Here is a 12,261-nt window from a genome sequence, read left to right on the forward strand (position 1 = left end):
AACGCCCACTTGGTCTAAAGCAGGGGTCTCAAGCACGCGGCCCCTGGGGCTGTCATCTGCGGCCCGCGGGACACAGAGCCGCTAGCATCGGCTCTGCTCCTGGACTCTGTGGAATTCCCTGACATCGCTGTCCACATATGAACAGCGATGTCTGGGGCTTCCCCAGAGCCGGAGTCCCGAGCAGAGTGCTGGTGTCGGCTCTGCTCCGGGACTCTGTGGAATTCCCTGACATCGCTGCCCATATATGGACAGTGTGTCAGGGTCTTCCCCAGAGTGGAGCAAAGCGCTGGTGTCGGCTCTGCTCCTGGACTCTGTAGAATTCCCTGACATCGCTGTCCACATATGAACAGCGATGTCTGGGGCTTCCCCAGAGCCGGAGACCCGAGCAGAGCGCTGGTGTCGGCTCTGCTCCGGGACTCTGTGGAATTCCCTGACATCGCTGCCCATATATGGACACTGTGTCAGGGTCTTCCCCAGAGCGGAGCAGAGCGGTGGTGTCGGCTCTGCTCCTGGACTCTGTGAAATTCCCTGACATCGCTGTCCACATTTGAACAGCGATGTCTGGGGCTTCCCCAGAGCCGGAGTCCCGAGCAGAGCGCTGGTGTCGGCTCTGCTCCGGGACTCTGTGGAATTCCCTGACATCGCTGCCCATATATGGACAGTGTGTCAGGGTCTTCCCCAGAGCGGAGCAAAGCGCTGGAGTCGGCTCTGCTCCTGGACTCTGTAGAATTCCCTGACATCGCTGTCCACATATGAACAGCGATGTCTGGGGCTTCCCCAGAGCCGGAGTCCCGAGCAGAGCGCTGGTGTCGGCTCTGCTCCGGGACTCTGTGGAATTCCCTGACATCGCTGCCCATATATGGACAGTGTGTCAGGGTCTTCCCCAGAGCGGAGCAGAGCGCTGGTGTCAGCTCTGCTCCTGGACTCTGTGGAATTCCCTGACATCGCTGTCCACATATGAACAGCGATGTCTGGGGCTTCCCCAGAGCCGGAGTCCCGAGCAGAGCGCTGGTGTCGGCTCTGCTCCGGGACTCTGTGGAATTCCCTGACATCGCTGCCCATATATGGACACTGTGTCAGGGTCTTCCCCAGAGCGGAGCAGAGCGCTGGTGTCGGCTCTGCTCCGGGACTCTGTGGAATTCCCTGACATCGCTGTCCACATATGAACAGCGATGTCTGGGGCTTCCCCAGAGCCAGAGTCCCGAGCAGAGCGCTGGTGTCGGCTCTGCTCCGGGACTCTGTGGAATTCCCTGACATCGCTGCCCATATATGGACACTGTGTCAGGGTCTTCCCCAGAGCTGAGAAGAGCGCTGGTGTCGGCTCTGCTCCTGGACTCTGTGGAATTCCCTGACATCGCTCTCCACATTTGAACAGCGATGTCTGGGGCTTCCCCAGAGCCGGAGTCCCGAGCAGAGCGCTGGTGTCGGCTCTGCTCCGGGACTCTGTGGAATTCCCTGACATCGCTGCCCATATATGGACAGTGTGTCAGGGTCTTCCCCAGAGCGGAGCAAAGCGCTGGAGTCGGCTCTGCTCCTGGACTCTGTAGAATTCCCTGACATCGCTGTCCACATATGAACAGCGATGTCTGGGGCTTCCCCAGAGCCGGAGTCCCGAGCAGAGCGCTGGTGTCGGCTCTGCTCCGGGACTCTGTGGAATTCCCTGACATCGCTGCCCATATATGGACAGTGTGTCAGGGTCTTCCCCAGAGCGGAGCAGAGCGCTGGTGTCGGCTCTGCTCCTGGACTCTGTGTAATTCCCTGACATCGCTGTCCACATTTGAACAGCGATGTCTGGGGCTTCCCCAGAGCCGGAGTCCCGAGCAGAGCGCTGGTGTCGGCTCTGCTCCGGGACTCTGTGGAATTCCCTGACATCGCTGCCCATATATGGACAGTGTGTCAGGGTCTTCCCCAGAGCGGAGCAGAGCGCTGGTGTCAGCTCTGCTCCTGGACTCTGTGGAATTCCCTGACATCGCTGTCCACATATGAACAGCAATGTCTGGGGCTTCCCCAGAGCCGGAGTCCCGAGCAGAGCGCTGGTGTCGGCTCTGCTCCGGGACTCTGTGGAATTCCCTGACATCGCTGCCCATATATGGACAGTGTGTCAGGGTCTTCCCCAGAGCGGAGCAGAGCGCTGGTGTCAGCTCTGCTCCTGGACTCTGTGGAATTCCCTGACATCGCTGTCCACATATGAACAGCGATGTCTGGGGCTTCCCCAGAGCCGGAGTCCTGAGCAGAGCGCTGGTGTCGGCTCTGCTCCGGGACTCTGTGGAATTCCCTGACATCGCTGCCCATATATGGACACTGTGTCAGGGTCTTCCCCAGAGCGGAGCAGAGCGCTGGTGTCGGCTCTGCTCCTGGACTCTGTGGAATTCCCTGACATCGCTGTCCACATTTGAACAGCGATGTCTGGGGCTTCCCCAGAGCCGGAGTCCCGAGCAGAGCGCTGGTGTCGGCTCTGCTCCGGGACTCTGTGGAATTCCCTGACATCGCTGCCCATACATCGACAATGATGTCAGGGGCTTCCCCAGAGCAGGAGTCCCAGTAATGTCAGGAGCACAGCTGGAGTCCCAGGAAGAGCCTACTAGCGCTCTGCCTGGGACTCCAGCTCTGAGCAAGCCCCTGACATCACTGGGGCAGCCTCTACAGAGGGCACTGGGGCAGCCTCTACAGAGGGCACTGGGGCAGTCTCTACAGAGGGCACTAGGGCAGCCTCTACAGAGGGCACTGTGGCAGCCTCTACAGAGGGCACTGTGGCAGCCTCTATAGAGGGCACTGTGGCAGCCTCTACAGAGGGCACTGTGGCAGCCTCTACAGAGGGCACTGTGGCGTTATCTACAAGTGGGTGTGTGACAGTATCTGAAGAGGACACTGGCATTATCTAGGGGTGTGTTGCATTATCTACAGAGGGCACTGTGGCCTTATCTACAGAGAGCACTGTGGCCTTATCTACAGAGGGCACTGTGGCCTTATCTACAGAGGGCACTGTGGCCTTATCTACAGAGGGCTCTGTGGCCTTATCTACAGAGGGCACTGTGGCCTTAACTACAGAGGGCACTGTGGCCTTAACTACAGAGGGCACTGTGGCCTTATCTACAGAGGGCACTGTGGCCTTATCTACAGAGGGCACTGTGGCCTTATCTACAGAGGGCACTGTGGCCTTATCTAGGGGTGTGTTTCATTATCCACAGAGGGCACTGCAGCAGCATCCACAGAGGGCACTGCGGCACTATCTAAAAAGGGGCTGCCCAATCTTGACGTGTGCTAACTGAGCCGCCGGACTGCATTTAGCGACACTTAAACTGGAAAGTAATATAGTGTTATAGTAGTTCAAATAACTAATTGATTAACAATAATTTTGTATTGTATCAAATTTGAAAGTAATGCGGCCCGTCAACTTCCCATTTTTTCTATATGCGGCCCACTTACCCGGCCGAGTTTGAGACCCCTGGTCTAAAGTAAAAACACGCACGTTGGGCATTAAGAAAGTAATTATCATAAAGCTAAAATCTCTCCTAACGTGGTAAAAATAGATTGTTTTTCTAAATAAAAAGCACTGCTGTCACCTACATTATAGCGCCCATTTCCTTATGTAGGAGATAGGGCACTTATAATGTGGTGACAGAGTGTCCTTAAGGGAAAAATGGGAAAAGGGGGGTTTTTTGAACTTTTAATCCTTTTTTTTAATTAAACATAACTTTATTTAACTGTTTTTTACTTTTTTTTATTAGTCGCCCTAGAAGACTTGAACCAGTGATCGTAGGATCGCTTGCATGATATACTGCAATATTAATGTATTGCAGTATATCGTGATACGGGCAGTCTTCTTTGAAGCCTTGCCAGAGGAAGACCTTCGAAGGAGCACAGAGATGGCAGACCTGGAGGCCTTTATTAGGCCCCAAGGCTCCCATAACAACCATTGTCAATCGTGCGATGACGTGTTTGAGGGGGTGCTCCCCTGATTCTAACCATTTAAATGCCGTAATCACGATTGACCGCGGCATTTAAGGTGTTAAACGGGCGGAATCAAAGTGAACTTGGATCCCCGAGCGACTGCCACTACAGGTCTAGCAGCGGTCGCAATTGCGACTGTGCTGCAGCCCCAGCATCATGCCTATGGAAATTTACTATAGTAACTAGGGCCTATGTCATAAAATACACGGACCCCTGTTACTATAGTAATACCACTATACTTTCCGAGCGCAGCGGAAGTCCTGACGTCTTTTCGCGTCATGACGCTATACGCCGCGCATGACGTTTGGAAACTGGATAATGTCGGGACAAACTCAGGAATGCTTTTACCTATCCAAGTGATTCTGAGACAGTTTTCTCGTGACATGTTGTACTTTATGTTAGGGAAAAAATTTGGTCGATAAATTCAATATTTATTTGTAAAAAACACCAAGAATTAGAGAAAATTAGCAAAAATTAGCATTTTTAGAAATTTAAATGTATTTGCTTGTAAGACAGATAGTAATACCACACAAAATACTTACTAGGTTATATTTCCCATATGTCTACTTTATGTTTGCATCGTTTTTTGAACATTCTTTTATTTTTCTAGGACGTTACCAGTCTTCGAACTTTAGCAGCAATTTCTCTTATTTTCAAGAAAATTTCAAAAGCCTATTTTTTCAGGGACCAGTTCAGTTCTGAAGTGGCTTTGAGGGCCTTATATATTAGAAAGTCCCGATAAATCACCCCATTTTAAAAACTGCACCCCTCAAAGGATTCAAAACAGCATTCAGAAAGTGTTTTAACCCCTTAGGTGTTTCACAGGAATTAAAGCAATGTAGAGGTGAAATTTACAAATTTCATTTTTAATTTTTTTTTGAAAATTCATTTGTAATAATTTTTTTCTGTACCACAGAAGGTTTTACCCAAGAAATGCAACTCAATATTTATTGCCCAGATTCTGCAATTTTTAGAAATATCCCACATGTGGTCCTAGTGTGGTAATGGACTGAAACACCGGCTTCAGAAGCAAAGGAGCACCTAGTGGATTTTGGGGCCTCCTTTTTTTAGAATATATTTTAGGCACCATGTCAGGTTTGAATAGGCCTTGTGGTACCAAAACAGTAAAGACCCCCAAAAAGTGACCCCATTTTGGAAACTATACCCCTCAAGGAATTTATCTATGGGTATAGTTATCATTTTGAACCCACAGTTTTTTCGCTAAATTTATTTGAATTAGTATGTGAAGATTAAAATTTCTAAGTTTTTTCACAAAAAAAGTAGATTTTCAATTTTTACAAGGAATAAAAGTAGAAAAACACCCCAACATATGTAAAGCAATTTCTTCCGATTATAACAATACCCCATATGTGGTAATAAACTGCTGTTTGGACCCACAACATGCCTCAGAAGAGAAGGAGCACCATTTGGATTTTGGATTTCTGATTTTGCTGGAATAGTTTTCAGTGCCGTGTCAGTTAGCATTTTGACCCCACAGTTGTTTTGCTGAATTCATTGGAATTAGTCTGTAAAGGTAAAAATCTTCTTTTTTTCTGTAAGAACTTAGATATTTTTAATTTTTACAAGGAATAAAGGAGAAAAAGCACCCCAACATTTGTAAAACAATTTCTCCTGATTACGTAAATACCCCATAAGAGAAAATAAACTGCTGTTTGGACCCACACCGGTGCTTAGAAGGGAAGAAGCGCTATTTGGCTTTTGGAGCTCAAATTTAGCTGGAATAGTTTTTGGGTGTCATGTCGAATTTGCAAAGCCACTGAGAGACCGAAACAGTGGAAGCCCCCCAAAAGTAACCCCATTTGGGAAACTACACCACATAAGGAATCTATCTATGGGTATAGTGAACATTTAGGACCCACACGTCTTTTGCAGAATTTATTAAAATTAGGCCGTGAAAATTAATATCAACATTATTTCCAATAAAATGTTGAATTTTTTCCATTTCACAAACGATAAAGGAGAAAATGCACCCCAACATTTGTAAAGCAATTTCTCCCGAGTACGCCTATACCCCACATGTAGTCATAAATGTTTTTTCATTAGAAAGTAATTAACCCTTTCCGAACTGATCCATGTTTTGCTTTTTCTTTTTCGTTTTTTCTCCTCGCTTTCCGAGAGCCACAACTTTTTTATTTTTTTGTCAACAGAGTGGTGTGAGGGCTTATTTTTTGCGGGACGAGCTGTAGTTTTTATTGGTACCATTTTTTGGTACATAAGACTTTTTGAGCAGTTTTTATTCCATTTTTTGGTAGTGCCAAGGTGACCAAAAAACTGAGATTTTGCAGTTTAAAATTCTTTATCTTTCACGGCGTTCACCGTGCGAGTTCAATAATGGTATATTGTAATAGCTTGAACTTTTACGGATGAAGCGATACCAATTTTGTGTATTTTTTTACATTACTTTAGAGAAAAAAATGTGAAAAGGGTTTCTTTTTGGACTTTAAATATTTATTTAATTTTTTCCACTAATAATAACTATTTACTTTTGTTTTTACATATTTTATTAGTCCCCCTAGGAGACTTGAACCAGCAATCGTTAGATCGCTGGTAGAATACACTGCAATACTAATGTATTGCAGTATATTGTAATTTTTACAGGCTCCTGTAACAGCGTGATCGCTGTTTCTGTCCGTTAGTCCCGGGGATCAGCTGTAATACACAGCTGACACCTGCAGCGTATGGCGCAGGCTCAGAGCGCGAGAGGCTCCATATATCACCCCCCACACCACGACATGCTATTAAGTCATGGTGCGCGAAGGGTTTAATGCGCAGCGGATGGTGCAGAGTGAAAATTACAATTTTCCACTGATGTGCCATTTTAGTGCACTATATGTTGTACCCAGTTTGTGCCACAAATACCTCATAAAATATTAACCGGTTTCTCCCGGGTATGGCGATGCCATATCGGTGGACGTAAACGGCTGTTTGGGCACGCTTTAGGGCTCAGAAGGGAGGGAGCGGCATTTGGCTTTTGGAGCGCAGATTTTGCTTGGTAGTAGCTCTGGCGTTTTGCTGGTATTTCAGTTTATAATGAGGGGGCATATGTAGGCTGGGCAGAGTACATCAGGGGCATAATAAGAGAGTATAATAATGGGGTAAATAAATAATAATCCACAGATATGTGGCCAGTGTCGCACTTATAAATGGCACCGATCCTATCCGCTTTTGGAACACTCTGTACATTTTGAATCGCCATAATCTGGGAGCTGGATTTTTTTTTCTTTTTTTCACCACCGGAGCTGCGTGAGGGCTTATTTGTTGCGGGACAATCTGTAATTTTCATTGGTATCATTTTGGGGTACATGCGATTTTGTTGATCACTTTGTATTCCATTTTTCGGCAAGCAAGGTGACCAAAAACCATCAATTCTGACAATTACCCTGGGCTATAAATTACCATTACATTTTATTCTGCTGGTCGGTGCGATTACGGCGATACCATATGTATATAGTTTTTTTTATGTTTTGCCGTGTTTGTGCAATAAAATCACTTATTTAGAAAATAAATAATTTTTTGTGTTACCATATTCTGAGAGCCGTAACTTTTTTATTTTTCAGTCAAAAAAGCTGTGTAAGGGCTTGTTTTTTGCGGGACGGGTTGTAGTTTGTATTGGTACTATTTTGGCATACATGCAACTTTTTGATCACTTTTTATTGTATATTTTGGGAGGGATGGTGACCAAAAAATAATGATTCTGGCATTGTTTTTAGTTTATTTTTTTGCGGTGTTCACCGTGCGGGAAAAATAATATTATAGTTTTATAGTACGAACGTGGTGATACCAAATATGTGTACTTTTTTTAACGTGTTCATTTTTTTCCTATAATGAAAGACTTATTATAGGAAAAAAATGCAGTGCTTGTTTATGTAACTTATAACTTTTATTTTTACACTTTTTTGAAAACATTTTTATTCTTTTTTTTACTTTTTTCACTTTTCCCACTAGGGGACACTTAGACTTGCAGCTTTGTTTTCAATAGTTTTTTATTAAACAGTTTTTTGTAATATAATAATAACACAGACTCGCAGAGTCTCAACTTTTGCATATCAATAATACAATTAAACAAAGTATTAGACCAACATGGTCTCCAATAAATCTCACATTATATATCATTCATGATGTCAACACTCCTGCCAAATATATAGTATATAAATGTCTTCATTACTAACATAGGTAACCAATCTTGACATCACATTGCTTTATAGAGTACCTTAACTTGGCCTCTATGGAAAAAATATAAGAGAGAGAAAAACAAAACACACACAATAAACAAAAGAAGGATAAGGAGGGGGGGAAGGAAAGGTGTAAGGTAGAAGGGTTTCCTAACCATCTCTATGTATTCACGAAAATGTGTGGTTCCTCCATGGGTCCCAAATGGCATCAAATTTGTCTAATGTACCCGCCAGCAGATGTGTTAGGCGGTCATTAACCATTATCCATGAGATCTTAGCGATCAACATATCCATAGACAACGTGGATGTTCGCCAGGCCCTAGCAATAGTTATTTTAGCTGCCAGAAACACATATCGGAGAAATTTACATGCGGGGGCCCGAACCTCGGGAATAGGACCGCATAGCAGAGCCGTAATCACATCCCTGGGGGGTTTGACTTGGATCACTGTGTTAATAAGCTGGTATACCTGGTTCCAAAATGTGGCAACCACTGGACACTCCCATAGAATATGCATTAGTGTACCCTCCGCACCACATTGTCTAAAGCAGTGCTTATCCACCAATGGGTTAAAGCGAGCTATACGAGTAGGGACCATATACCATCTCATTAATACTTTATAACCCGCTTCCACCAAGGATGTATTGATAGATAGTTTTGAGGTCGTACATGCCATCTCCCGCCACTGCTCCAATTCCACTCCCGTACCTAAATCGTGTTCCCATCGGGTCATGTAAGGGAGTTTACCTTCCGGAGTAACCAGATCGGAATATATCGTGGAAATTTTATGTCGTAGGCCAGAAAGCCAACACAGCCGTTCAAAAGTGGTCAATGTGCTGATGTCCCCCCTCCAGGATTTCCAGTTCAACAAGAAGTGGTGTATCTGGATATATCTAAAATGCTCCTATGGGGGCATCGAGTGTGAGTCCTTAAAGTAATCCAGAGTTCTGATGTCCCCCCCTACAAAAAAGTCCTTAATCCTGTAAAACCCCTTATTGAGCCACCACCGGAATTCCATTCTACGCAGACCCGGAGGAAAGGCAGAATTACCCGTGATGGTCATGAGCGGATTATGGAGTGATTTAATATGGAATCTCTTTCTAAGCGAGTCCCACAGCTGTAACATCTGAGAAAGCACAGGGGAGAGAACCGGAGGCCTGTCCGAGGACTCCATCCACAGTAGCGTTTCCAGCGGGAAACTGGTACATGCGGCCGTCTCAATTTGCGTCCACTGGGGACAGTATGGTCTCGCATACATATCTGTAAATTGCGCCAGACGTGCTGCGTGATAGTATTGTTGGATATTGGGAACCCCCAGACCCCCCGCCGTTTTAGGGGTGAATAAAGTTTGTCTCTGTATTCTCGGTCTTTTAGAACCCCAAATAAACCCCATGATGAGCCCTTGGATTTGTCTAAGCGCCTTCTGAGGGACCACAATAGGGAGCGTGCGAAAATAATATAGCAATCTGGGCAATATCGTCATTTTGATGGAGGCAATGCGGCCAAACCATGAAAGATTAAGAGGGGACCATCTAGTGAGATCCGTAGCTATTTGTTGAAAAAGTGGAGGGAAATTGTCCTCGTAGAGGGACTCTATGGTGGGCGTCAATTTAATACCTAAATACGTCAATCTACGTGCATCCCAATGAAAATCAAAGTTAATTTTTAGGAGCTTCACTACCCCTATTGGCAATGTAAGATTCATTGCCACCGACTTGGAGTGATTGACCTTAAGCCCAGACAGCTTGCCAAACTGATCAAGAATATGAAAGAGATTCGGCAAGGATGTGAGAGGTGTCGATATGAAAAGCAGTATGTCATCCGCAAACAAGGCACATTTGTGTTCTACTCCTCCCACCTTCACCCCCCTAATGTCGGGAGAATTTCGTATGAGGTTGGCCAATGGCTCAATAGCCAGCGCAAACAGGGAAGGCGATAGCGGGCACCCCTGTCGCGTTCCTCTGCATATTGGAAAAGCTCACGACATAAATCCCCTAGAATTTATTTTTGCTGTAGGAAGACAATATAAGATCTTAAGAATAGACAAAAAACCCGTACCGAAGCCCATTCTCTCAAGGACATAAAACAAATAGTCCCAGGATAGCGAGTCAAAGGCTTTCTGAAGGTCAAGGCTTAATAACATACTTTGACGTCCGGAAGTACCATCCCACCCCGAACGAACAGCTGAGATAATGTCCACAGCCCGTCTCGTCTGGTCTTCCGCCTGGCGGAGGGGTATAAATCCCGCCTGATCCTTATGTATATATGTGGCTAGGAATGAATTCAATCTAACCGCCAGAATTTTTGTCATAATCTTAAGATCCACATCAAGAAGGGATATCGGGCGATAGTTAGCCTGATCTGTATGATCCTTATGAGGCTTGGGGATAAGATGTATATAGGCTAGATTCGAAAAAGGGGGCAAATTGTTACCCTCCCGATAAGCATTGAACAATTCAACCATGTGCGGGGCCAGGACCTCCCTAAAGTGTTTGTAATAACCTGAGGAAAACCCATCTGGCCCCGGGGCTTTATGAGCCTTCAGATTTTTAATAACATCCAATACCTCCTCCAATCTAAATTCAGCATCCAGTGTTTCTCTATCCCCTTGGGAAAGTTTAGTAGGGAATGTTTTTTCCAACAAGACCCTAGCCTTATTTTTATCAAACTGAGGTGGAGCTGAGTACAACGCTGAATAAAAATCCTGAAAGGCCTTTACAACTTTTGTGGGATTCTGTGATAAAGATCCATCCGCCAATCGCAGTTTCGGTGGTGTTGAGGTGTTAAATCGGGGCGTGAGGCGTCTAGAGAGTAATGTTCCCGGTTTATCCCCTTGTGTAAAAAACTTATGTTGTGACCAACGCAGACTTTTTTCCGCCCAACTTGTCAGACATAAATTTAATTCTGTTCTAGCTTCTGCTAATTTTGCTTTAATAACTGCTGCGGGGTCTGTTTTAAATTTCTTAGACAGATCCGCAAACTTCCTCTCCTTTAACGCCAGAACCTCCTTCAACCGTTTCTTATTACGCGAGGCTATCTGGATGAATTTCCCCCTAATCACTGCTTTGTGAGCCGCCCAATTGGACATAATTGAGGTGTCTAGTGCCTTATTAAGTAGGAAATATGTGTCCAAATCCCTTTGGATTTCTTTAACTATCTCCTGATCCGATAGTAATGACTCATTCAATCTCCAAGAGGAGATAGGCGGTCTCCCACATAAATCTGACAACCGAACCACAATCGGGTCATGATCAGACCAGGGTGTAGCCAAAATCCTAGCATCCGTGACCTTAGGGAGTAAGCTAGTTGACATCATAACATGATCAATACGGGTGTGGATATTATGGGCTGAGGAGAAATAAGTATAATCCCTCGCTGTGGGGTTAAAATCCCGCCAGACATCTATGACGTCCACCGAATGGAAGAAACGTGCTACTTGTATGCTGGTTGACGTAGGAGGTATAAGTCGCACCCTGAATGCGTGGGATTTATCCATGGACGCGTCCAAGGCGATATTAGAATCCCCACCCATGATTATCGGGCCCTCTATCGATGAATGGATCTTGCGCCACATACCCTGGAAGAACACCGGTTGATTGGAGTTCGGGGCATAGTAGTTAATAAAGGTTATTGGAGATTCATGTAACAGACCCGAGACCAGGATGTACCTGCCATCCGGGTCAGAGATCGTGTTGTGAGGTGTAAACGGGACCGACCGAGACAACCATATGCCCACTCCCCTGTGCTTAGTAGAGGCACTAGCCAAAAATTTTTGTGAGTAGTGTTTATGAAAGTACGATGGAGCAGAGGAGGTAGAAAAATGCGTTTCCTGTAAAAATAGTATATCAACATGAGAGGATTTATAATACAAGAAAGCTTTTCGACGCTTGATCGGGGAATTAAGGCCCTGCACATTATGTGTGAGTAAGCTAAAGGTTTTAGCAGATTCCATGGCCGCCATCATAGAGCAGGAGGTAGAACCATGTGCGTATTAGGATCCCGCCATAGAGACAAAGGTCAGAAATAGGAAAGAAAGGAAAGGGAAGGGGGTAAAAGACAGAACAAAAATAAGACATACACAAGGTATCAATAGTACCGAACATAGTCTACCGACTAGG

Source organism: Rhinoderma darwinii, chromosome 4 (genome assembly GCF_050947455.1).
Source record: "Rhinoderma darwinii isolate aRhiDar2 chromosome 4, aRhiDar2.hap1, whole genome shotgun sequence".
Taxonomy (NCBI): domain Eukaryota; kingdom Metazoa; phylum Chordata; class Amphibia; order Anura; family Rhinodermatidae; genus Rhinoderma; species Rhinoderma darwinii.